We start from the raw sequence: 26,058 nt of genomic DNA on the forward strand, positions 1-26,058 counted from the left end.
CTTTTTGGGACACTTCAGTCCATTGCAATCAAAAAGGGAGGTGCACAACTAGATGTTACAACAGTCCTAAATCCAAAATTTCAACATCCTATAGCTAATCGTTTTTGAGTTATGCGAGTATGCATACGAAATTGTCTACCATTACAAATTTCGATGTTCGAAACAATTTAAATTATTATTTTTTTATCATGCTCGATAAAACAACACTAGTTTTTTTTAAATAAATTTTTTTAAATGAAAGTAAATTTACACTATTACATACACTAAAAAATCAGTTAAGCCTTAACATATAGTTATGAGATTACCTTCACAAACACTTTTTTAATGCGTTTGAAATAATTATTTAATGAAAATAAACAATGAAAAACAATTATGAAAAACAATTTTCCATACTGAAAAATAATATTCTACCAATTCATCATATTTCTTACCTTCGACTAGATTTTATCAACAGGTATATTTTAAAATAACTCGTCCTAAAAATAAGAATAATAAATTACCATACAAAAATTATAAGCTTTTAGTCTAACAGGGAATGTTTCAGAAATTATTATACAGTAATCAGAAAGAGAAGTATTTTCGGTGTGGGTTCTGAAAGTCCACTCTTTTCTATTGGTCAACAACTGATATTTTATTATAATACTATTTTTTTATTATTCTATTAAATGTTATCAGAAAAAATCTAGTTTATTTAATATTTATTTAATATATATTTAGTTTATTATTTCCAGTTTATTTAATATAAAAATTATTTTAAAGAATTAAATTGTACTGAATTCTATTTAGTCAACATTAAATTTAATTCTAATTGTATAGGGACAAAATTCTAGTATGTAAGGTTTTACAATACACACTTTTATTTTACTTAAATTTACTGAAATTATTAGATTCATTCAACTCAAATGGCATTGTAGGATGATCAGTAGCATGTTGTAAGGGCATTAACAGTACAATTTTTTAAGTTAAAAATTTCTTGTTTTTATACAGATTTAAATAATATGAAGAAGCATTATTTAAAACTAAAAAAAAAATGAATTTTATTAAAAAACATTAATATAAACTTTACAAATGTTAATTGTGCATCAAATGATGACTACTCATTTACACGACATTGACCTCTTACTTCTACAACTATATCATTACTCCTACTAGCACATTTAAGACAAGGAATAAATTTCATTTTAATTTACGACACTAGCGAGCCAAAAATTTAGCGTCCTTATCATTCATAGAATTTACACGCACATTCATATCCAATAATTTCTCCCAAAGTCTAAACATAACATATTAAGTAGTACTAATATACAAGTTACAACATCAAACCTCATTTATCTAATGATAATTTTCTCTGGAATAATTCGTGACATTTGAAGTTACTGTTGTGGTAAAATGTTTACTTAGATTAAAAGTAATATGAGCTGTTAATAAAGAATTAAAATATACATATTACGATTAACAATTATTAATTACTATAATTTAACATTTTTTTAAATTCTACATCATCAACCCATTTAATTAATTTTTCAAATTCAATGATAATATTTGGTCAAAAAACTAATAAAAACAATTCATCACTTATAAATTATTCAAAATTTGTTTATCTTCAAAGTATGATAGTCCAAACGAACTGATCAAACTTCAAATGTAAGATTGTGCTCTAAGATTTAACCTTGACAGTAAAAATGGAAAAGGTATAAAGAGGAGACGAGATGATATTAAGAAAAATGTGATATATGAATAAAATCTTTCATAAGGTACAGAATGTTCATTCTATATTCCTGCGCAGAAGCTTGAGCTTACGTTGCGAATTGATCCTCAATCAAAAAAATTAATTAATATTTTTTAAATAATAAAATGATGTCATCAACAAACTGAAACAATCTATCATTGTTCAAAATATTTTCTGTAGCCATAGCAATTATTAAGAATAATGAGGGCCTTTAAGTCAACCTCTGCGTCCAACGGATTATACTATTTTAAAATAAGTTGCTTAACTTTACCTTATCTTACTTTAAATAATGGTCAACGAATAATCTGTATAAGACAAATATTCGTTTAGCCACTTCAGTATCTTTAACTTTTCCCAAAACAAAGAATGTTTAAGACCTACAAATCCCTTTGAAAATTAATTAACAAAATTGAAATTCTTTTAATTTACTTTAAAAAAAACAGTAATTCTTTAACCTATTTATAAAATTTCGAGTGGTTGAATACTCCATTCAAATGTGTTATCAAAAATCACTAGTTTTAAAATTGCCGCAGATTTGGCATATTAACAAGAAAACTATACTTAAAACGAGAACAATGTGTTATGATCTGTAATGTACATGGAAGAATACAGTTTCAAATACAACTACTTTTAAGGGGATTTGATAGCTAATAGATCATATGCTCTGAAACTTAAGAACAAGCCCATCCACATCTGTTTTTAACTCGACTTTCTCATCAGCAACAGCCATACATAAAATATCACATTATTTTCAGCAAAATGAGCACAGTTAATTTTTCACATAATACAGATTTATCAACATTTAAAAAATCTTTTAATTGCTCAGTATACTATATCTAAACCTGAATCTTTCCCCGGCATTTTGCTTATTAGTAATATTTTTAAATTGCTTTATTTCATTTAATTTTTTGAATATACTAAACAATTAATGATTGGCCTACTACTGATGCTATTTTATTAGGTTTTTATATGTGCTTTGCTTAATAACTGCAGGAATAATGTAGGTAATAGTAATATTTAGCCTAGATGTTTTAAAATATGTCAATAAATTTAATAAGATTAATTTTACATTTAAAACTTGTAATAGTTTTTCTAATAGGTAATAAGCGCAGTAAATTGTAATTTCAATAAAGTTTAACGAAAAGAAATCGGTAAAAAATCCTTCTCTTAAGAAACAAAAATTAATAAACAAGTAATAATTTACTTGTTTATTTATTTACTTCATTGGCTCTGTATCTGTTAAACAGGTTTAGCTAAAGAAGAAAATTTTATACAAAGAATAATACAGGTAAAATTAAAAAAGGATCCTTAGCCGCATCGGAAAATTGGGTGTAATTTCAGACATATATCATATTATTAGTTCCCTTATAAATTTAGTCCAACAAAATTTGTATGTTTTAGTTCATTCGGGAATAAATTCTAGTAAGTCAGCATGAGACTGTGTTGTAGCTTCACGGTGGAGGGTGTACCCTGAATGCCTACGGCGTTCATAAATGTAATAATAATTTATATTAAAAAATAATAACTATAAACAAGATATTTATAAATTTACTTTTATTTGTAGATATTTCCATAAAACATAGTTTTTAATAACATTTTAACAGTTTTTTATAACATTATTCAATTTAAGATTTTGAGTTTTTTTAATAATTTTAGCGGTGATTCCTTTCTTTATTCTTTACCTAAGTTAGAATCTTCATGGACGAGCCCGGGTCCTGATGGCAATCCTACGGAAACTGTTTGTACATTGTTAAAGAAGACCCCGGTAGAACTCCTGAACATCATGAACTATATGTTGTCGGGTGATTACATTCCAACGGCATGGAAAGAGTCTCATCTGGTGTTGTTACAGAACCCAGGGCCTCCCCCACTTATCGACCATTCTGCATGACGAATTCTTTATGCAGACTGTCGGAAAAGGTTTTTGAAATTAGGATGAAGTGAGAAATTGAGCATAATGGTAGATTCTCCAGGAACCAGTAAGGTTTTCGTAAGGGGAGGTCTCCTTCCCGATGCAATAAAATGTGTGAGTTGGCTGGTAGATGCGGCGGCTGCCGGCACCTGGCGCACGAGAATCATACCCGTGATTGTGATGTTGATCTAAATAATACTTTCAACAAATTGTGCAGGTGTTCGAGGCCGTACAGGACAAACAGTTGGACGGCAGTGTACGGTGAACGGTACAAAGGTACTTAGAAGAAAGACGTCTGCTTTACAATTCAACTGACACAGCTTTTAATCCGGTCACGTGTGGGGTACCATAGAGGTCAGGGGTCAAAGTGTCAGGGCTTTGGTCATACCTCTCTTCGCTGCAGAGCGTAGTCGGAGATGTGTAGTCACTGTTCTCTTCCGGGGCATAGGGCAGCCAATTGCGCTGCCTAATATTCGCCGCCTGTACCTTGCTGAAAGGCAGCAATGCTGGACACTGGGTGAGGGGTAGGCAGTGTAGAGCGTATGAGATTGCTCGAGAGAGAGCTGTAAAGAATACAGCTTATGGCGACGCCTGAATTGGGGGAAGCCTTTGAGGAATATCGAACGCTGCCTGGGGTAGTTAAATCTGTACCATTTCCGGGAGGTCACCAGTGAAGCCATGAGGTTCCTTGAGGAGTACAACCTCGAGGTCAGTCCAGGAGTCGTACGCGGTCGGGACAGGCTGGTTGGCTTCCATGGGGCGGATGTTATTCATTCTCGCAGGCGACAGCCGCTGTCTGCGGTCGTGGTTAGCTCAGATTCGTTGGGTGTCTTTTGGATGCCCCAGTGGTCGGATGAGCAATTCACCGTCGTACAAGTCATGAAGGGTACGCTCGATGTCGTACTGGTGTCGGGATCCTTCCAGCTTGGATGCAGTATCGATGATTTGCTGGCGAAGTTGGGCAGGATTCTGGACAGTCTCCCGGGCACCAGAGTGCTGGTTGCTCTGAACGCTAACGCCAAGTCTTTCACCTGGGATTCACCTCTCACTGACTCCAGAGACGCTGGCCTTGAACACTTCGTGGAAGTCAGGAACCTTCGCAGAACAATGACGCAGAACAACCGCCAACTTTCTCATGTTTTATTCCTTTTTAAAATCTGTTTCCTGACGCACTAAATAAGACTGTTTTAGAGAGGCTTAATGTTTTAACTTGTAAACAAGTTTAATGTGTAATGTGAACTAGGAAAGATTGTTAACTGTAATTGGAGTAGTTCGTCTTAAGGTAGGGAAACGACATTATTGTATTACATGTATTCAAATTTAAACGAAATAAGATTGTATTAATTTTTTTTTTAAATTATAATAAAACGATTTTTTTTTCAGGTGATGCATATTATTATTACATTTCAAGTGGGATTTCTTTGGATGGTCTCCTGACACGTTACTATTAACCGATAATTTAACATATGGTCGCAACCTTTTGGCGACCAATTGTTAAAATAAATTGCTCAAAAAAAAAACTTTAACAAAGATATTCCTGTGCAACACTGGTAAAATGCTCAAATTAACAAATTATGAAATCAAAAAAGAAATTTGGATGAATATTTTATATTTGTCACCGGGTATTTTTATTATCATTACATATTTTGCATATTTTCATAAAAATGTTTCTTGAGGTCGAACTATTCACGTGCGAGTTCTATGTTATAAGCTTATGAACCCTTAGTGCAGGCTGTTTAGATTATAAGGATATTATTTATACATATTTAAGAAATATCGAAACATTTAACTAAAATTTCGATTTATTTTAATTAAGATTAATCAGTAATGATTATACATGATTTCAAAAGTTTAATTTTCTCTGATTTTCACCACCATTGATTTTTGATCTTTTATTTATTTGGGAGAATTTCTGAATCATAGATAGACTCGTCGTTAATCATTCTATCACGAATTCATCGAAGAAAATTAGTTTAAGCCTGTATCAACTGATAAGCTAAATTATGAGAGAAAATTTATTACAAATTAAATTTTCCAACCACTACTGCTATTGAAACTAATTTTTTTGCTAGTCCGAGACAGTTTTATTATTATAATTTTGGTAAACTTTTTTTCTTTTTTTTTTTAATGGTAGTCTATTTGTGATTTTTCATTTTATAACCGGTAGGATATATTAGTTACTTACCTTAATATTTTCCATAGAAAAGTATTTTAGGTAAGCTAGATGGTTTTTTACAAATATCGGCTAACGTACACCTTAATGTGTTTCAAGGAACCTGGAGTTTTAGATAAAGCAGAAGTTTTGATGTACCGGAAAACAAGGGAATAAAATATTTCTTGTGTCTATAGTTTTGCATAGTGTTTATCGCTCTATTAGTTTAAGGAAGATTTAAAATTATAGGTAGATAAGTGGTAAAACGACATAAATTTTTATTTCGCTAATACATTATTTAAGAGTGAATTCTTAAACGCCAGTTTGTGAACCAGGCTTAGAAATTAATGAGATTATTTTGTTAATTCAAGGACCGAATACAGATGTAGGCGGTCGGGAAAAGATGAAATAATCATATCTTCTGCGTAAAAGGCTACAGTTTTTATGGTACAGAGAGGTTTTACTGAACTTATATGTTGTATATATTACAAACGAGAATTGAGTCTGTAGGATGCCACAGATAGAGCATTTACCGATAAAATTCACTACCCTGTCTAATGGATGAATAATGTAGTAATGGGATTTTAAGACAAACTGATATCAAGGTATTACTTGAGAGTATTCTGTAAAATATTCTGAGAAGAAGCAGTTTTATAAATAGTTTAGAAATAGGTTCATTGGGTGTCAGAAAATGGATCATGAAGAGGATTATCAAATTTTAGGACCAAGATGATACTGGAAAATTTTCATTGTACGGGAATTTTGGGATTCTTATGAACATACGAAATATATAAATTAGAAACAGAAGCCCCTTCTTGGAAAATTTTGAAAAATTCTACAGTAATGAGATCATAAACTGATCACTTCCGTACAGGGAGAGGCTGGTGAAGAACCTTTAACTTCTAAAGGTTTACAAAATCAAAGAAAAGAAAGGGGAGAAGAGTTGATAATGATTCGCTCAAAAAAGAGATGTACTGTGATTTATGAAAACATAATCTGTTTCAATTTATTTAACCCAAATAAATTTTACAAATGAGTGGAACACAATTGATGAGAAAGACACTTGATAAAGTTAAGGTGTCAGAGAAACATTAAATAGACGTTGGAAAGTTTTACATAAATTTAGGCTTAATACTGAAAAGTCCAGTATTTTCTTACATACTTATTTGTGTATTATTTCAATTGTATATTCAAAAATAATTGTATACTTATTATTTTTGAAGCTTAGTTTTAATAGTAATTTTTTTTTGCTTCCTTATATTAGGTGCCCAGAAAGGTTTTTTTCATTTTTCATGTAAAAAATTAAAGAAATGTATTTTTTTAAAGGAATTTATCCATAAAATCTGAACCTTTTCATTCTATAACTCTTCCAAAAGTTTAATAACGTCTAAACACCATTTTATAAAAAAATTTTAAAATATTTTGTTTTACCTCGAAGAATCTTGAAAATTCTTTCGGTACACTTTCACTGTTGACCATATGAGGTCATCCAGACTAAGGAACAAGTGAAAATCTGTTGGTGAGAGGTGAAGCAAATATGAAGAATGAAACATAATCTCGGATTTATTTTCCACAGTCTTATAAGCACTTTTTGCCTCATGAGGTTAGGCATTATCCTGAAGAAAGATTTTTCCTGTTTATAATATTATATTATATAATAATAACAACCAGCATCGGGTGTTATTTCACAACTGATTTCACAGTATAAACTGAATAAAATACTTATACGAATTAAATATTAAAAAATTGTTTTCCTTTCAAACACATCTTACATTCGACCAGCAGTAACCTTTTTTTTCAAAATAATAATAATAATCCGTATTAACAGCCTTTCCCCGTTAAAACATGAAATGAAATAGTCGTTAAAAAATGACTAATAATTAAAAACGTTTCAGTTCAAAATCGAAAAAATTTAAAAAGAATTATCATAGTGAAACATATATATAAGCTGTTTAATAGGAAACATTTCCAAAAATTTTGAGGTTTTACGTTCAAGTACATTTCTGTCAAAAGTTATGAAAATGAAAATTTTTTTTTAGTTTTTCTTTAATTTATCGGTACTGAACTTCAGTTATGAAATTAAATTGAACAACGGAAGATCGGTAGCAAAATAAAATCTAGCTTGTCTCGATTTTTTAACACTAATGTAATGCGAGTAATAAAGATTCAAAATTATCAGCAAATATAAAGTATGTTGTCTTATGAAGTGTATCGCAAAGAGTGAAAGGATAATGAAATTTTATTTGATAGTTTAGTTATATCGTATAAAATTTAATATTTTATGTTTTGATGACAATTAAACAAATGCTTTTCATCGTAGAATATAACCTAGCAGGAAAATATAGGAAACCGTAGATTCATATATCTTCTATAGCACAGGTGATTCTAAACTGGAACAATGTATTTATTATTCTAATTATACAAAAAGCTTGGGCGACAATGGACACACCCAATTCTATCCCTTAGATGATGTTAGAGATCTATGTTGTTTATAGGTAATTCTGAAACTACCTTTTACGGATGATAATTAAAATTAATTTTTTTATTCATTATTTTGATTTTGCGTGTTTGAATGCGTTTACATAATTATTATTTTTGTATTATTGGTATTGCTTGCCTCTATATTGATGTACAGATACGTGATATATAACTAGGTTAAAATTATTCTTTTCTTTCCTGATTAAACATTTTTCTAAGTTGATTTAAAATACAATTTTATTCATCGTAATCTAACAATAACAAACCCAAATAGAAAATAAAAAAATCTTAAGTAGCGATTTTTAAATCTGCTTGAAGTAAATAGTAGGCTAGTTTCTGTTAAAAAGAATTTCATTAAACTTCTGTCTGTATAAAAGGTTTATGTAATGTTTCCTTTTTTAAGTAAAAAATTGATAGATTACATATCTGTTATCTGTGTAACAGATATACACATACCTATGTATATTTGCACTCGCGCTTTGTGTGTTAAGCCTAGTAGGAGTGCGCGAATTGAAATAAACCGATTAATTATAATTAAAGTCGTCTTTATACGATTTTAACTAAATCATGGAATTTATTTCAAAGTGTTTTGATAAAACTATTTAAAATGTAAATCGTAGTAGCTTCCTCGTTACGTTATGACGATCTGAAGTATCAGGTTATCAAAAGTATATAGACATGATTATATCCATGTACTGAACTACAAAAACTGTAAGACAATTTCGTTATCATAAAGAGATAACCTAACCTCATAAAGAGATAGATAATCTTCCGTTTCAGATAAACGAAGTTGTTTTAAAAGTCCTTGTTTTAAAATAATTTTCAAAAGAATCAAATGAAAAAAGTAAAATTAAATTTGTTGTGCTCTGCTCTTAATATAATTCTAAGAGCCTGATACAAAAGTCTAAATGGCAATCAACATGCCTGTATATTAGAAAAAAAAACTAGTTTTACTTCTATGACAATACTTTCATGTTGTAGAACTATAAACGATCATCAAACTTCAAGTAGGAAAAGTTAAGACATAGATAAAATTATTATTTGGTTACCAATCCTACGTTGTGCTAAATAAACGAAAATTCTATAGATGTTAAATTTTTGAATTGTAAAGTACTAAATTTTGAAGTTTCTTATTCATATTCATCGGAAAATTTATTTTAGTAGTAGGCAAATAAATTGGTACTGGAGTAATATTTCTTTATTCTTATTAGTAAAGTATACTTCTCACTACATTAAAAAAAAAAAAACGTAGTTCTGAGATCGGTTGGAAAATACTGATAACACTGATCACTACTTCCATTTTCAAAATAGTTACCTATTGTGATTGTTTGGAATTTTATAAATTCCGATTGTTTCGGGTTATTCATTCAAATTATGATTGACTAGAAAATAGGGTACTGTCATTGGTTGAAAATTGCTGTAAATCATTCAGTACTGTGATTGATGAAATAAATACGGTATATTTTAATAGGTCAAAGTACTCATTATTGCAATTAAAAAATGCGTTACTGAAATTGGTTGAAGATCTTTTGTGATTTGTCTGAAAGAATCAGTATTACCATTCATAGGAAGAATTCCTTGTTGAAGAGGTGAGACGTTAGTGGATTCTGTGATATACTGGAATGAATGTGTATTGTTGATTAAATTTAATGGGTTTAGGTTTTTCAGTATTAGAATGGTTGGTTTTTATACCTTTCTTCACGATCTATTTTATGAATTACTGAAAATCCTTCTACAAAAATGATCATAAAATTTTACACTATTAATTATACTTTATTTAACCAAAAATTATCTTTTACAGTTATTATAGTTTATATTCTTTAATAAAGTTCTAGAACAGAGGCCATTATTTCGGTTCATCTTCATCTTCATAACTTAATCTGTCTCATTAAATTAAATTTTAGTAGGTAAGTTTACTTTGAACAAAATTATGCAATATTATTCTAGTATAACTTCAAATAACTGGTTTATAGTATAAACCGTTCTGCAAAGTAAATGCACGAATTCCATAAAGGGAATATCGTATTATTAAATTTTTAGGCGCATTTTCTTTTCTAAATTATCATAACGAAACAAGATACGAATTTAAATTCCTTGTAAAAAAGTATTGCTATTATAACAACTAGGTTAAATAATTGCCATAAACAATAGTCAAGAGAGTTTTTTTTTTTTTATAAAACAGTGAAAATTACACTTTATAGAATTTACAGCGAGTACAGTGAATTTAGAAAAATGGAGTATTTGCGATATACATATCAACAGATGATTTAATTATGAAGCTAAGAAAGGTAGATAATTGTACTGAATACAAATCATTGTATTCAGTACAATGGTACTGAGCACAATGGTATTGAATACAATTAATATTCAGATTATTCGATCTTAGCACAAAGTCCATATATATTAATAATAATAATTTTATTACCAATAGTAGTGAAAACAATAACCAAGCACTCAGGCTAGGATTCTTAGAATATTTACATAAATTTTTCTACTGATGGGCTGATCGTACCGAAGCATCCAAATCGAAGCCCATGTTTTTAACGGTTGTTAATAACGTTATTAACAACTTTAACAGTTAATAGTGTGTAACAGAGAAACGGCCCTATAATTTTTATTATGAACAAAATAGAATATATTTTAATTAGTTACAACCAAACAACATTTAAAATAAATGTGACATAAAACCTTTTTTAGTTTCCAAAAGCTACAAGCGTAAAGTTTTCAATCGATAAAAAAACGACGATAACCGTGTGAAGATAATCCAAAAGTGTAACGTGACAATTATGAAGATGTATGATAACTTTAGTTTCGATTAATTTATGGTAAATAAATTTTAGTTGAAAGGAGACGAAGAACAGGCAAATTTCATATGCTTGCCCATTAGGATAGAAATACAGTTGCACTGTGTTTTTAACGCTAATTTAACTCACCCAGATAGGCTTAAAAAATACACAACCATTCAGCAGACCTATACTTAATGTGAACCATATTTATCCTTTTAAACTGATTATAATAATCACCAATCATATTGGTAAAAGTGTAAATTTAGATCTATTTGTAACATACAAAAAAGACTAAATTCATCCAGATATTTCACTTACTGAAATTACGCATGAAAATTCTTTTAAATCCAATTTAATTCAAAAACAGATAAAAGCGAATTAATTCTTTTCCTAAATGATTATCAGTATTTTAAGGGAATAACAAAGTGAATAAATTTATTATACATGAAATATTAACTGCCAGACATTCTAGTAACAGTGAATAATTTAAACGTTTTGGCACTGATTGAGAAGGTAAAAACATTCAGGAAAAGGAGAAAACATTCACGGCATTCGATTCTAATAATCTAAATAAAATCTGCTGAGTAAACCCTAGATGTGTGTCATCCTTCTTTTTCAAAGAAGACCTTTCATAACAATCTTCGTTAAAGTCATAAAATTTAATTTTAAGATTACAACATGTCTCTGAATGTTAAATTTCCCTGTGACATAACTACGTACTTCCTCCGAAACTAATTGAATAATTTAACGTTTGGATAATCATAAAGAGAGCTGACATTTTGTATTTCTTTGTAAGAATATTTTCTTAGTAAATTTATTCTCATAAATGTGCAAGTATTTATTCTCATGAATATGTGCAAGTAAAAAACTTGCACATATTCTTCTTTAGGCCTGAACTAAAGGGCCTTTGGGTATTTGTTTTTGAGTGTATTCCTTAAGTGTGTGTGTGTTTTGTACATGTATGTGCTATTGTATATAAGGAAGAGTTTGCAAAGTGATGATTAAAAAATTTTGTTAAGGAAAGTCAGATTACAAAAAAATTTCTCGTGTACTTCTTGAGAAGAAAAATGTTAATGGGTAGTTATCCAAACATTCATAATCTTTAAGAAATGTTATAATTTACATAAATACGCTATTATAAATAGCGGTATCAAGTAGTATTACCAAAACGCCTTACCGGTTTGCAACGAAAAGCTTGTTATTTCAGTTTTTATAATTAAATTTAACGTAAGGTAAAACGTCAAATAATATTACCAAAAATTTAATTAAGAAGTAAGTTTTAGTAATTACCGAAAGCTATATTTTATTTAAATTTATTACGCTAAATGAAGTAAAATATAAAATTCTTACAAGCAGGAGAAAAATATAAAAGCTGCTTTTCCTTAAGTTTATCACTTTTCAGTCTATTGCCACACACGCGCGCGCGGGTATTTAAATCCAAGAATGCTAGCTTACCGTTGAAAAAATCTACGAAGATTTTATTACTACAGTTATATTGTAATCAACATTTATAGTTTTAGTTATATGTTAATCACTGTAACATGTAACCAACACCTAACATCACTGATGTATTCTTCTTACATTTTAAGAGTAGTATATTATTTCAATAAGTTTTAAATATATATGTATTCACGGGATATATTAACCTGTCTGTTGATGAAAACTTTAATAATGCGGTGTTTAACTATTATTATTATAAAATTATTTTTTATTTTTTATTCTACTTAAAATTAGTTTTATTTCTTTGCAACTCGTTAAGAAATCCTAACCAAATACTTTACTACACATTTTCATAATTCAATGGATATTAATATTTAAAAGCAATCTCTTAAATAATGATTGTCTCCCGTAAAAGAACGTTTTCTTGCAAATATCAAAATCTGCATTCTGTGGAATAAACGAGTACAATTTAATCGGCTCACAGAAGACAAGTAGTTATGATATCCTAGTAGTTTTAATAACAAATATTTCTGCTCTGTTGTTAAGAAGTAATAGATGTACTTTAGTTTATCAAGCTGAAAGATGTTGCTTAACAAAAACCCAGTACAACAAATTAATAATCAAACGTTATCCTCTACTGTTTTATGTTCCTTTTACTTACTAATTTTCATAAATATGCTTTTAACACCATTAAATAATTTTTAAAGTGAGAGGTACCCTGAAAAGTAAGCTAAGGAAGAAAACTTTTTAATGAAAACTGGACATCCCAAATGATTTTTGCAATAGTAAAAAATGGACAGTAATAACTAGAAGTAAGAGTAAAATCCAAGAAGTGAAGATACTAATCCTAACTCCATTCGGTTTCCTTAATAACTAAATATTTGCTAGCTAAACTAAGAAATTTATGCACTAACATAACTATCTTCAAAATAAATTTCTTGCAGGAAATTTCATGATTTGTTGTTACTATGTATATAAAATAATTACGGAACTATCATCGAAAATAGTTTTAAATTGATTTTAGAATATGGCTGAGCGAAAAATAATTAGTAAGCCATAAAATATTAGTACTCTAAGTTGGCCTGATTTGCCATAATGTGATTACTGGCCTAAAGCGTCTAAAACAAACAGAAATTAATTTGATTTGTAGGCTCAACCTTCATCTCGAGGCAAGTAAAATTAGAGTTACGATAATACTGTATGACTCCTACCAGAATTATTAATTTTAAAGGAGTTAAATTGTGGCTAATCAAAATTTGGTTATTTCAAGAAAGTTTAGAAAGAAAGTTTTTTTTCCAAAAATGTCTAAAAAATAATTTTAAAATCATTAAAGCGTTTTAAAGGATAATAAATCTATTTTAAGAGAAATCATATCTATTTTTTTTTTTTTGAGGTTTTTAGGGGCATCGACTAAAACAATCAAACAAACATCAAACAATAAAACATCGACTAAAACAAATAAATAAATAAATATTTCCATTATTATTCAATTTATACAGAATTTAATTAATTTATAATCCACTAAAAATTGAATTTTTAAATCATAAACATAAGTTAATACATAACTCTCGGCTTAAATTATACTTATCGTTACATAAATATAGTTACATAGCGATACATTACATACGTTTACTAATTTAGTTACGTAGTGTTATATTAGATAAATTTTTACATATCGTTCGCTTGACTTAAAGTTATTGGTTTAATATTCAGTTGAAGCACCGAATGGCATTTTATACGAACAATGTCGCATATAATAGGAGAATTTTAGATTTTTTAAGGATAATTTAAATTAGTATTTAATTTCGAAGTTCAAATCTAACGTTATTTTTTCCATTCGTCTTACTTGTTTAAATATTAAGATTTGTTGAGAAATTACCTGAAAATGGCAATATGGAATATCAATGGTGTAATAAACCGAAGGGAGGAACTGGAGACGCTGATTTGCGAACTGCTAGACATCATATTTATATCGTAAACTCATTTTACTAACAGAAACTATTTAAACATTAAAGACTGTTCAGTATACACTACCAACCATTCTGATGAAGGGTACATGGAGGTAGTGCGATTGTGGTAAGAAATGACCCACGGCATAGTCAGCTCCCTCCATTTAAGCAACCTCGATTGAGATCTTTGACTGGTTAGGGCCTCTTAAGCTATCAGAAATCTGCTGTCCCCCGCACCACGCGGTAACCACTGATATGTTCTGTGAATATTTTAGTTCACTTGGGTGCCGAATCGTTGCGGGATGTGAATGGAACGCGAAGAATGTATTCTTGAGATCAAGGCTTACAACTATGCATGGAAGGGCCCTAAATGAATCTATCAAAAGAATGCAACAACACATTATCTCTGGGCTTCAACTGATTTATTGGCCTTCAGATCCAACGAACATTCCTGACTTGCTGGATTTTTATGTCAATTTGGAATTATTGTCTTTTTATACTGATCTGAAAAACAACTACGATTCCAAGTTGGAAATTAAAAAAAACCTTTTATTAACATCTGTAGAGAATAATCGCATTTTTCTCCCATTAAATTAACGTAGACTAACTTTGCTTTCCATGAGTGGCTTTAAATCGTTTTACCTTTAATTATTTAATTAAAATTTATTTTCGTGAATCAAAATGAACATATTTTACTCATAATTTAAATTTATCTGTTATTAAAACAAATTTTTTATTTGACTTTTTTTATGTATTAATAAATATTCTGCTTTCAAATCGCTTTACATAACGATTACACGGACAACTGGCAGATAAATAAAATTACCTTTAGTTAAATCACCTTTAATTCTGAAGGCAATAAATGAAATTCAGAACATTTTTGCGCGGAACTACATGTGCCAATAAATCATCCCTTGCGAAAAGAGCTGCACAAAAATTTTAACGAATGTTTTAATTAAAATGCTTAATTTACATTTATTTTTTCATTCATTATCTTCAGTTATAATAGCCCAGAATATTTTATTATAAATTTAGCAATTTTTAATTCCTTTATCGGTATTATATATACTTTTTTCAAACTCATTTTTTCTGGACGCATCTAATTTAGAATACGTTAAATTGCAAGAGGGAGCAGATTTTCTAAAAACTGATGTGAACTACGCAAATATCAATTAAGTTAGCATTTACTTAGCATGACCGTGTTTACTTTGAGGCTCGTGGCTTTCTGTAATAGTTTTATCAACGTGCGGAATGTTTATTCGGCGGTAAGATTCAGTTATATTAGTATTCTTGTAATAAGGGAATAAAAAAGCTGTTGCTGCAACTCGATATCAGATTTACAAAAATACAACATTGTTCTAATCTAAGGATCTTTTCTTCAAATCGTTACATAAAATACATAGACTGGATATATAAATAATCATTTATTCTGATCAGTATACAACTATACTCTGTACAGATCAGCTTAGAAACGGATACGTCTGCCTCGGCATTTGTAGAAAAGGAATTGTCTCAGCATTTGCCTGGATGGATCGATAGAAACAGTGGTAAATACTTGATCAGAGCAGTATCAAAAAACTCGCAGTTAATTATAAAATACTAAAAAATGTTTGGTTAAAGCCCACATTAATAACCTAAACTGTAAACGCGTGAACTAATATTAAAGTAAATAGGCGAAGATAATAAATATATAAAATCTACAAAATATAATCGTAATTCATTTGGCGTTAATATAAAACTATTTGAATTCTGATATTACTATTTTAGTATACAAATATTACTTCACTAATAAAAAAAATGAATAAAATAGTAAATAGATAATAATAAGATATTTTACTTATAATATGCTGGGACAGGCTTCGTTGGTAGCAACAGCCAATCGATAGTCTAGAAATCCATTTTCACAATTGGCAACGCCTATAAATTGTAAGCCCTGAAATGCAAAGAGACTAAGCGAAGTTGAGAAAGGGACTGCATCCCGGCACAGCTTACAAAGCGGCCGCTCTAAAATTATTATAATTATATAGCGAAGAGCTGCTGATGTCCTCATATCAAGAGGAGCAGCGTACTTACGCTTAGCAGCGTGCAGGAAGTAGTACACTGTTCTCATGAAATGAGATGCTGGTTATATACACAAAAACATATTTAACCTTTTAAAAACATTCTACTGGCTATATACTCAGTTAATTCGTTTGAAAAAATACTCCGTTCATTGTAAGATTTTTACCACGAATTTGTAGCCTGGTAGAAATTGTTTAAGGGTTTACGTAGTTTATTGCCGATTGTCAGTCGCCACCTCTAACTATTCTATATTTTTAAAAAGAAAAGAAAGAAAGGTAAAGGTAAGAAAAGTAAGGTAAATATAAAATCATTAATATTTTTATTTCATATGAGTGATTTTTTATAAACGCTCTGAATTGTAAATTACAAATTTTTCAAATTAGTTTTCCAGCTACTACCGGTTCTGAATGTGTATGTAAAGGCAAATGCAATTACTGCTACCGGCTTGCCAGGACTGTATCTGCAGATGTAGTGCAACGTAAGTGTAAATGTACCGATAAACATATAGCCTGGGACAGACTCAGGTCGACCACTCATGAAACTTGTGGTCAATTGAAACCCAACCACAAAGAACACTGGTATCCACAGTCTAGCCTTCAAATCAATCTAAAAGCAATTTCCTTTGCAAGGAGTCAAACCTTAGATCTCCTGCCTTCGAAAATCAGCTGATTTTGAAAAAAACGATTTAACCACTAGAATAAACCGGGTACTGAACTATAGATTATTACTAAATAATATTACTTTATAAGTTATTCAGTTTTCGTTTTTCTTCCAGAAAACTTTAATTTTCGTAAAAACATAGAATAAACTTCCGTCTTTAATTTCAAATTTTATAGAAAATAGATTTTTTGAAAAAATATCTTGCGTAATTCTATAGAAAGTCAATCAATATCTTGATAAATATCGGATAATGATTCTCTACTTCAGTAGAGAATTTTTTTATATAATACCCTAAATTTAGTAGGTTCGGTTTGTTTTCGAATACATATACTTTCGAGATATTCTTCTATTTTTATTTATTACTAATTTCGGATGACTTTCTTTTCTAATAATGAAGATAAAATGTTATAAATCTATCTATTTCCTTCCCTAAGCACAGGAATTATTTTCCTTAATAAATTGCAATTGTATATATAAGTCGAAGAAGACAAGAAATACATTAAAACATCCAACTCTTCTGAGGAAAAGTTAAAAGAAAATTTCTGAAACAATAAATAAACCATAAAAAACATTTTAATCATAAAGCGATAAATGAAAAACTAATAAATAAGTAATAAATAATATTTAAGTAAGTAAAAATCAGTTTCTTTTTGAAGTAGTTTTATTTATAAACCTTATTAACAGAAGTATTTTTTTAAATTTAATTAATCTTTTTTTAATTAAGAAGAAAACTTTCAAACGAATCAGTAATTTATTAAAAATAGAAAGAGAAACAGAATAAGACTAATTCTGATGAATGGTTTGACTGAGATATAGGTACAGTTTTGGTTTTTATGAAAAAAATAAATTTTATTTATTTTTTTTCATATAGTTATCAGGTATATTAACCTGATAACTATATCAGGTTAATATACCTGATATAGTATATCAGGTATACTATACCTGATATACTATAGATACCTGATATATTATATTAGCAGTGCTAATGGTATTAGAACTGCTAATATAATATGCTGGGACAGGACTTCGTCGGTAGCAACAGCCAGTCATGGTTCAGAAATCCGTTCCCATCTGCTTGCCAACTGAGCTTTCTAAATTTTTAAGAGTAATAACACAATTTACAGCTGATTTTTATTAAACATTGAATAGTTTAATGCAAACTGTGAGGTTACTTTTAACAGTACCAATAGAAGTAATACAAATAAAGAATTTAATAAAGCCTGATTATACATACTGATAATTTTAGGATTATCCAGTACAAAACCATGATATTAATTGTTCAAATTATATTGTATATTAGCCAGTAATTAAATAAATTCTTTAAAAAAAAATAAATGTACGATTATATTTTTACAGTTTTACACGAGTTTCTTGTTCATCTATTTACACTTACAGGCCGATTGCCCAAAGGAATACATCAGTTCGTAATGAGCTCTGCCCGACCCTCAACCATTTACTACCCACTTCCGGCATCTTACTTCAGTAACGCTACTCTACCCTAAGCAATAATTTCTGTAAACTTCCCGACATAGTTCGTTCCGTTCCTCCAATTAACTCAGCAATTCCGGTTTAAAATATTTTTTTGTAAAAAATATTACATGTATTTATTCAGAATAATTAAATATTTATTACGAAGATTAGTACTTTTGTAAATTTTACTTTAATTATCAAAAAATAAAAACAAAATTTGTCTTTTAAAATATTTTTACTGGAAGATATATTTTTAATTATATGTGATACACGTCATTATTGATTTATGTTTATATTTATATATGCATTACTTATTTAAATATAAATAATATCTGTTATTTATATTTAAAATAGCTGAAATGGTCAAAGATAATAAGATAAGATGCTCAATTTTTATCATTCATATGAATCTTGGGAGTACCGTTACTAAACTACAAACACACCGAAAGGTATTTCGGTAAAACAACGCGCCGAGTGGTATCAAATAAAATGTTTCATATTGCTTGTAACGATTACAAATAGTAACGTAAACGGTAACAACCAATCAGTAATTGCAACTTCTGAAGAAGTAAGGATAGCTTAATGACTAAAGGCTTAGCACATAATTCAGTAGTGTTGAACAGGAGTTTACGACGTTAAGTCGGGAAGGTTATTGCTTGATTAATTACAACTCTTGCATCAATATATCTCACTGGAGATTAAGGAGAAACTATGAGATCTCGGTTCGGTTTAATTAAGACTCTTAGTAGATGGATTAGACTGCTTGTTTTCTATGTCTACTATCTACAGACGATTCTACCCTTACCTTAAATCGCAGGTCGATTACAAGTTTACGGAATTCAACTCACCGAAAGGGGCAACGCAGTCATTTTTCAGATAGTACGAGGTAAACTACTTCTCTTCTTAAACAAAGACTATAAGTTTTCTTTATTTAATATGGATACTTTATTCCAAAGTTAACGAGTTTTGTTTAAGACTTTATAATCGTATTAATTTTAGTTCACAGAAGATTCTAATATCAGCGTTAAATAAGACTTTATTTCTTTCCCGGAAAATCAAGAAAAATTTTCTCGGTTTTAAATGAAGATTAAATATTTGGAGCAGAATAAAATAAAACTGTTAAAGTATATTTTTCGAATACTTAAAAATTTTACATAACATTCTTACAGTATACATACAAAGATATATAATATAACAGTTAATTCTATTATTTGTACCTATTTTCACAACGGATCGAATGAAAATTGTGCAGTCAACGAACCCATTATGAAATTATAATCCCTTTTCAAACTTTTCAAAAGGTTGGAAAATATTAGCAGACATTCTTACAAAGAAGTAATTATACAATCTTGAAATAATTTCTCCAGTATAATTAATAAGTCGAGTTAACAACCCTCATTCGGTTCAAGATTGAGTGAAGGTAACAAATGAAAATCGATTGTTTTAAATGCGGATTAACACACGGTACTATTGATACGTCGAAAAATATAATATTAAAAACTAGTAAATATTACAAGCTAATATAACATATTAGATATATATTCATACAGTTTCTTTAAATAATAATATTCTACTATCTTTGGGTAATAATTAATTTAGTGATCGATCACCGGTATCATCAACGATATAAAATATTTTATCGATTAAAGCTATCATTAAAACGTTAATGATATTAAATTCAATAAGTTCAATGACGTTTGAGTGACGTACCTTATTATGTACTGTATTTGTTAAAATTATTATTGTAAAAAGTTAAAGCTATTAACTATACGTGATTTCTTTGACTGTAAATTTTTTTCTATTAAAAGCAAATTATGCAAATGTTCTGCATTTCCTTTATTGAATCATTACTACAATTATTAATAATTAATTTATTTATAAAAAATTAGTTACGGCGGAAGGTGACCACCACCTACCCTTTCTAACTCTTTTCTAGTGTATATCTAAACTTAATTTTGAAGGAAGTCGCTATTAACATTTGCTTAAACAATGATCTTCACATTTTAATTACATATATATCACATTTCCTTACTGCTGTAAATTTTTGTACATATGCGCTAAAATATAACTTTTATTATTCGTATTATTATAGTATAACTGTATTAAAAAGTTTATTATTTAATATTCTTCTTATTTATGGAGGTTATACTACTTGATTATGGCTAATATTTCAGACTAAACAATTTTTAGAGAAAATATATTACATGCTTTTGCGTTAAAGATTGATGGAAATCGATCGGTTGAGACCGTCAGTATATAACTGACGGTCTCAACAAATAATCCCGTCGCAGTCTTTGTTGTATGTTTAATCGATCCTCCAGCTGTTTCTGTGATGCCGCGAGCTATCACGAAGGATCTGATCTTAGAAAAATCACCTTCCGTTTTCTTTATAGTTAAATACTTAGGAATAGGTTCTTCACGCTTAGGTCGAAGCTTGTTGGGCCTTCTTTTCTAGAACTATAAAGTCTTCCTTGTTATTGAACGCGACGCTCTTCCTCCTCATCGGTTTTGCAGAAAGAGGTTCTGCAGGATGAGGATTTTTGCGTGGATCCTCTGGCACGGAAGATGTGGATAAGTTATCCATAGTCTATTTTAACGCCAGTCATGACGTCCGTCACAAGGTGCGGACGGAGAGACGGTTTTGCATACCCCGGAACATTGCTCCTGCTTGGGTCTTCCAGTCAGCCGACCCCCACAAATTAACTCGGGCCGGGGAATCAGGTACTGCCTGAACCGCGATACCAACATCCCAAGGCTCGCACGTAGCAGTAAGGGCTCCGATACCCTTACCCATATGACAATCCCTGCTAAAAGCCGAAGTGACTGACTCACACTGGACGGTGCAAGACTTCGGCAGAGCAAGCTTACAGCAGCCAACCCTCAACCCGGCTCCACAAAAAAGAAGAGAAATGGACTCCATCCATCCCTCTCCGCCCAGCGTCTGCAAACAGACCATGATCGTGCCTCCCACCTCCACTGCAAACAGAAAAACCGAGAAGGACAACCTCAGCCAGCTCGGACAGCTCGAGACCGCTAATCCCGTACTCCACAAGGAAGCTCCTGAGCAAGATCATTGCCCGATGCTCAAAATAAATGAAAGTACTGGAGTACTATGTCGTTGCCCACCCCGGACTGTGCGTAGATATTATTGCACGAACGCGGGGTTGGATTTATCCGGGCTAAAATTTTTTATTTATTTATTTTTTTTAATTTTTACGGGCATCGACTACTAAGATCATTAGCCCTCGTCACGTTCGTAGAAAGAAATTAGTATCACCATCAGGATCGTCGTATGTAAGGATGTAAAGGGCCCTTACATTTTATTAAAAGCACAATCTACACAGAAACATTAATCACAACAACAAGAAAAAACAACACTTATAGGGTGTAAAGGGCCCCGATATTAAAATTTGAGAAGAGGTTCTCAAAAGACCATGAAATTACAAATACAAGATATCAATACCATTTCCTTCTTCTACGTGTCTCGTTTATAGTTTGTTTAAGCACCTTCGGGGTGACCAGAACCTCCGTTGGGCAGTATATCAGTCGCGCCAGGGTGCCGTGGCAGTTGACTACTCCTTATAAAAAGGCTACAGGCATGCACCGCGCACACCCATAGCCTCGCGCCCTTAGTTTACCCTTGAGGGTCCCCATGCCATCAGCGGACACACACCGACCCACTGCTCTTGAATGCAGACGAGCCAGGGTGGCCTAGGCAAGAGGGCTACCTCCCGTCACTATACGTGCAACGCTTCGAGACTCCAAAAAATGCAACTATTTTTTCTTCATTTCCATTATCCAGATCAGCAGTAATGTCATTTTTTAGACGGAACCTCTTTCTGAGGTCCTCATATATGGTACACTCCTCTATTAGATACTTGATTGTCAGTGTTTTATTACAAACACCGCACATTGGTCTCACTTCGCCGGTTAACAAATATGAATTTTTTAATCGCGTGTGACCGATTCTAAGTCTGGTCACAGCTACTTGTTCACGGTGAGTCAACTTTAAGTCGCTTTTCCATTTATATAGAGAAGTTTTAACTGAGTTAAATTTTGTATTTAAACTCCTCCAATCAGTACTCCATTTGTTTCTTACCATGTTAGTTAGACGGTTTTTAACATCTGCCACTCTTACAGGAAATGCATCCAAATTATCACAGACTGTTGCCTTTCTGGCAGCTTCGTCTGCGCTTTCATTACCTGTAATACCAGCATGCCCTGGAGTCCATACAAATACGCATCGCTGTCCTCGTTGATGTAGAACGTATAAAATGGACAGGATGTTTGCAATTAGGACATCCTTAATGTTCTTGTTCGGAATTGCAACAAGTGCACTTAGAGAATCGGAACATATTAGCACTCTCTCTTCGCAATAATGTTCTATGTAGCGAAGAGCTGGCTGAATTGCAGTAAGTTCTGCCGTGTAGACACTGGCCGTATCTGCCAGTTTCCGAAAGTGGGCTTCTCCATTTACATATATGGAGCATCCAACACCATGATCGGTTTTGGAACCGTCAGTATAAATTCTAATATGTTCTTCGTAACTACTGACGGTTGCCAAAAATTCCCGTTGGATGATCACTGCTGGCTTCTTTTGTATTTCTCCCTGAGAGAGATCCAACCTTGTATTTACCGCTGGCAAGAGCCATGGCGGTATTTCTCTAGAAGAAATTGCTAATGTGTCTGGAATAGCAATTAAGTATTACCTTCTCCATTCGTGATACCTAATTCCTGCTGGCCTGGAATAGGTAACACGACGTTCGTATAATGCAGCCATAGGATGGTTGTTGAAAAGTTTATTATTTATATGAGCAGGAAAAGCCCATATATTTGCTACATATTTTAGCAAAAGGATCTCTCTTCTATAATGTAGTGGCATTATTCCGGCTTCGAATATAAGGCTAGTTGCCGGACTTGTGCGGAAAGCGCCTGTCGCATATCTTATTCCGTTATTAAGAATTACGTCTAACTTCCCAAAATGCGACTTCATAGCGGATGAATATACAATACATCCGTAGTCGAGTTTCGATTGAACCAATGCCTTAAACAATCGCAATAATATATCTTTATCTGGGCCCCAATTAATGTTCGATAAACATATTATAATGTTTAGGGCTTTTTTGCATCTAACACTTAAGTCCTGTATGTGTACTCCCCACGTAAGAGATTTATCCAATACTAGTCCTAAAAATCTAACATTGTCTTTATGTTGTATTGGATAATTGCCAATTCTCAACTTTGATGAGGAATTCTCTTTCTGCAGAAGTGTACACAGCACGTTTTTTCTGGTGAAAATTGAAATCCATTATTCCACACAACTTCGTTTAACGCGTCGATCACCCGTTGCAATTTGTATTTCACCATAGCAGTCTTGTTGCTGGCATACACAATTGCCAAATCACCAACATAGACGCTTTTGCTGATTTCTACTGGAATGGCTAATATCAATTTGTTAATGGCGATCGTAAACAAGGTACCGCTCAACGGCGAACCCTGTGGTATGCCATTTTCCAAGATTCTTATGGATGAATATTCATCCATAATGAATATTATGGATGAATATTATGTTGACGCGTACTAGGAAAGTACGGTCATTCATATAGTTGCTGAGCAAAACTGGCAGATTGCCACGAATGCCCCATTCATGTATCTGGAGCATTATACCATGACGCCAGGTCATATCGAAAGTCTGCTGAAGGTCAAAGAAGACTCCACAACAATGTTTTCTTGTAATAAAGCTGTTATATATAATGTTCTCTAAGTTGATCATTTGATCGGTAGTAGAATGTTATTGTCGAAAACCTGCTTGATATGGTGATATCAGGTTTTCTTTTTCCAAAACCCAGACGAGTCGATTATTAATCATTTTTTCGAGTATTTTTGACATAGCCCATGTCAAGGGAATAGGACGATAGCTATTGGGATCTGTTAAATTTTTATTTTTCATTCTAACGGCGACCGCTTGTAGGTTTGTGTTTACAACAACCGCTTCGGTGGTAGCTCTGGTCGATGTTAATATGGCTACTCCACCTCAAACTCTTACATTTGGCGGTTGATCTCGCCGAAATATATCGAATCCTTTTAATTTAAATTTTCATTTCGGTGGAAATGCGTTTCTTGCAGACATACAAATCGGGTCTACATCATGTACCAAGCGTTGGAGCTCATGGATGTTTGAAAAACATCCATTGATGTTCCATTGTACAATCGACTCGCTGATTTTAAATTAAATTATAGTCTAGGTTTTCCCTTCGGCCATCCGTTTTTTCTTTTCTTCTCCATGCTGCGAACAGCATCGTGTTCGCGGAGAACGTCATCGCCCGTATAGCTTCCAGTCTCCGAATCGGAGACAACAGAAGCCGCCGATGACGACGGGCATGGATCGGCGCCTATTGAGAGGCGGCAACCTGCCCCCCCCCCCCCCCCGATACGGAGGTAGAACTGGTCACCGCCTGTGGAATGGGGAACACTCGTCACCCCTGTGTAATTTTTTGTGGCTTCTGGGGTTTAGAGGCCACCTCAGTTCAGGAGTCTTGGGAGCCTCCATAACAGATTCTGTAGCTGTTACTTCCTGCTTATCAATAAGTATCTCACTAAGATGGACTTGGGATTCTACTTTGGCGTTCATTTTCTTCTCAACAGGAGCAACTTTCATTTTAACTGATTTATCTTCGGGTGGCTGTACTACTATCTTTGGCTTTATAGGATCTTTACTATTGAAAGGTTTCGTTTTATTATCAATAATTCTTTCAGTCATGTTAGCCAAAGTCAGAGCAAGTTTACTGATGAATTGAATTTCATCGACAGCAACTGGAGTAGGAACAGGAACGGCAGTCGCAGCCTGAGCATAAGTTGTTGTTGCTCTAGGCTTGCGGGCGTTAACAATCTTCTTTGCTTCGAAGTACCTGATCTTTTGCAGGGGTTTTACTTCCTGCACAGCTACCTCGTCTTTGTAGATAGGACAGTTCCTGGATCTACAAGAATGCGTTCCTTTACAATTGATGCATGTAGGAGGTTCTTTGCATGGCTCTCCATCATGCAACTCATTGCCGCACACGCATATTTGTGGTCTCCCACATCTGAGAGCGATGTGGCCAAAACGTTGGCATTTCAAGCATCTCATTGGCTGTGGGACAAATACCCGTACATCCAACCGATGTATTCCCGCTCTTACTTTTTCCGGCAAAGTAGGCCGGTTAAATGTGAGAACATGAGATGCTGAAGGAAGGACTTCGCCATTCCTTCTCATGTTCAATCGGCGATACTCTATTACTCCTTGTGCTGCCAGTTCCTCTACAATCTCTTGCTCCGAACAATTTAAAAGATCCCGACAGACCACAACACCTCTTGAGGTGTTGAGTGTGCCATGGGGATCAACACGTACAGCCAAATCTTCTATTTTTTTCAGACCTAGGATC

This window comes from Lycorma delicatula, chromosome 1, assembly GCF_047948215.1.
Source record: "Lycorma delicatula isolate Av1 chromosome 1, ASM4794821v1, whole genome shotgun sequence".
NCBI lineage: Eukaryota > Metazoa > Arthropoda > Insecta > Hemiptera > Fulgoridae > Lycorma > Lycorma delicatula.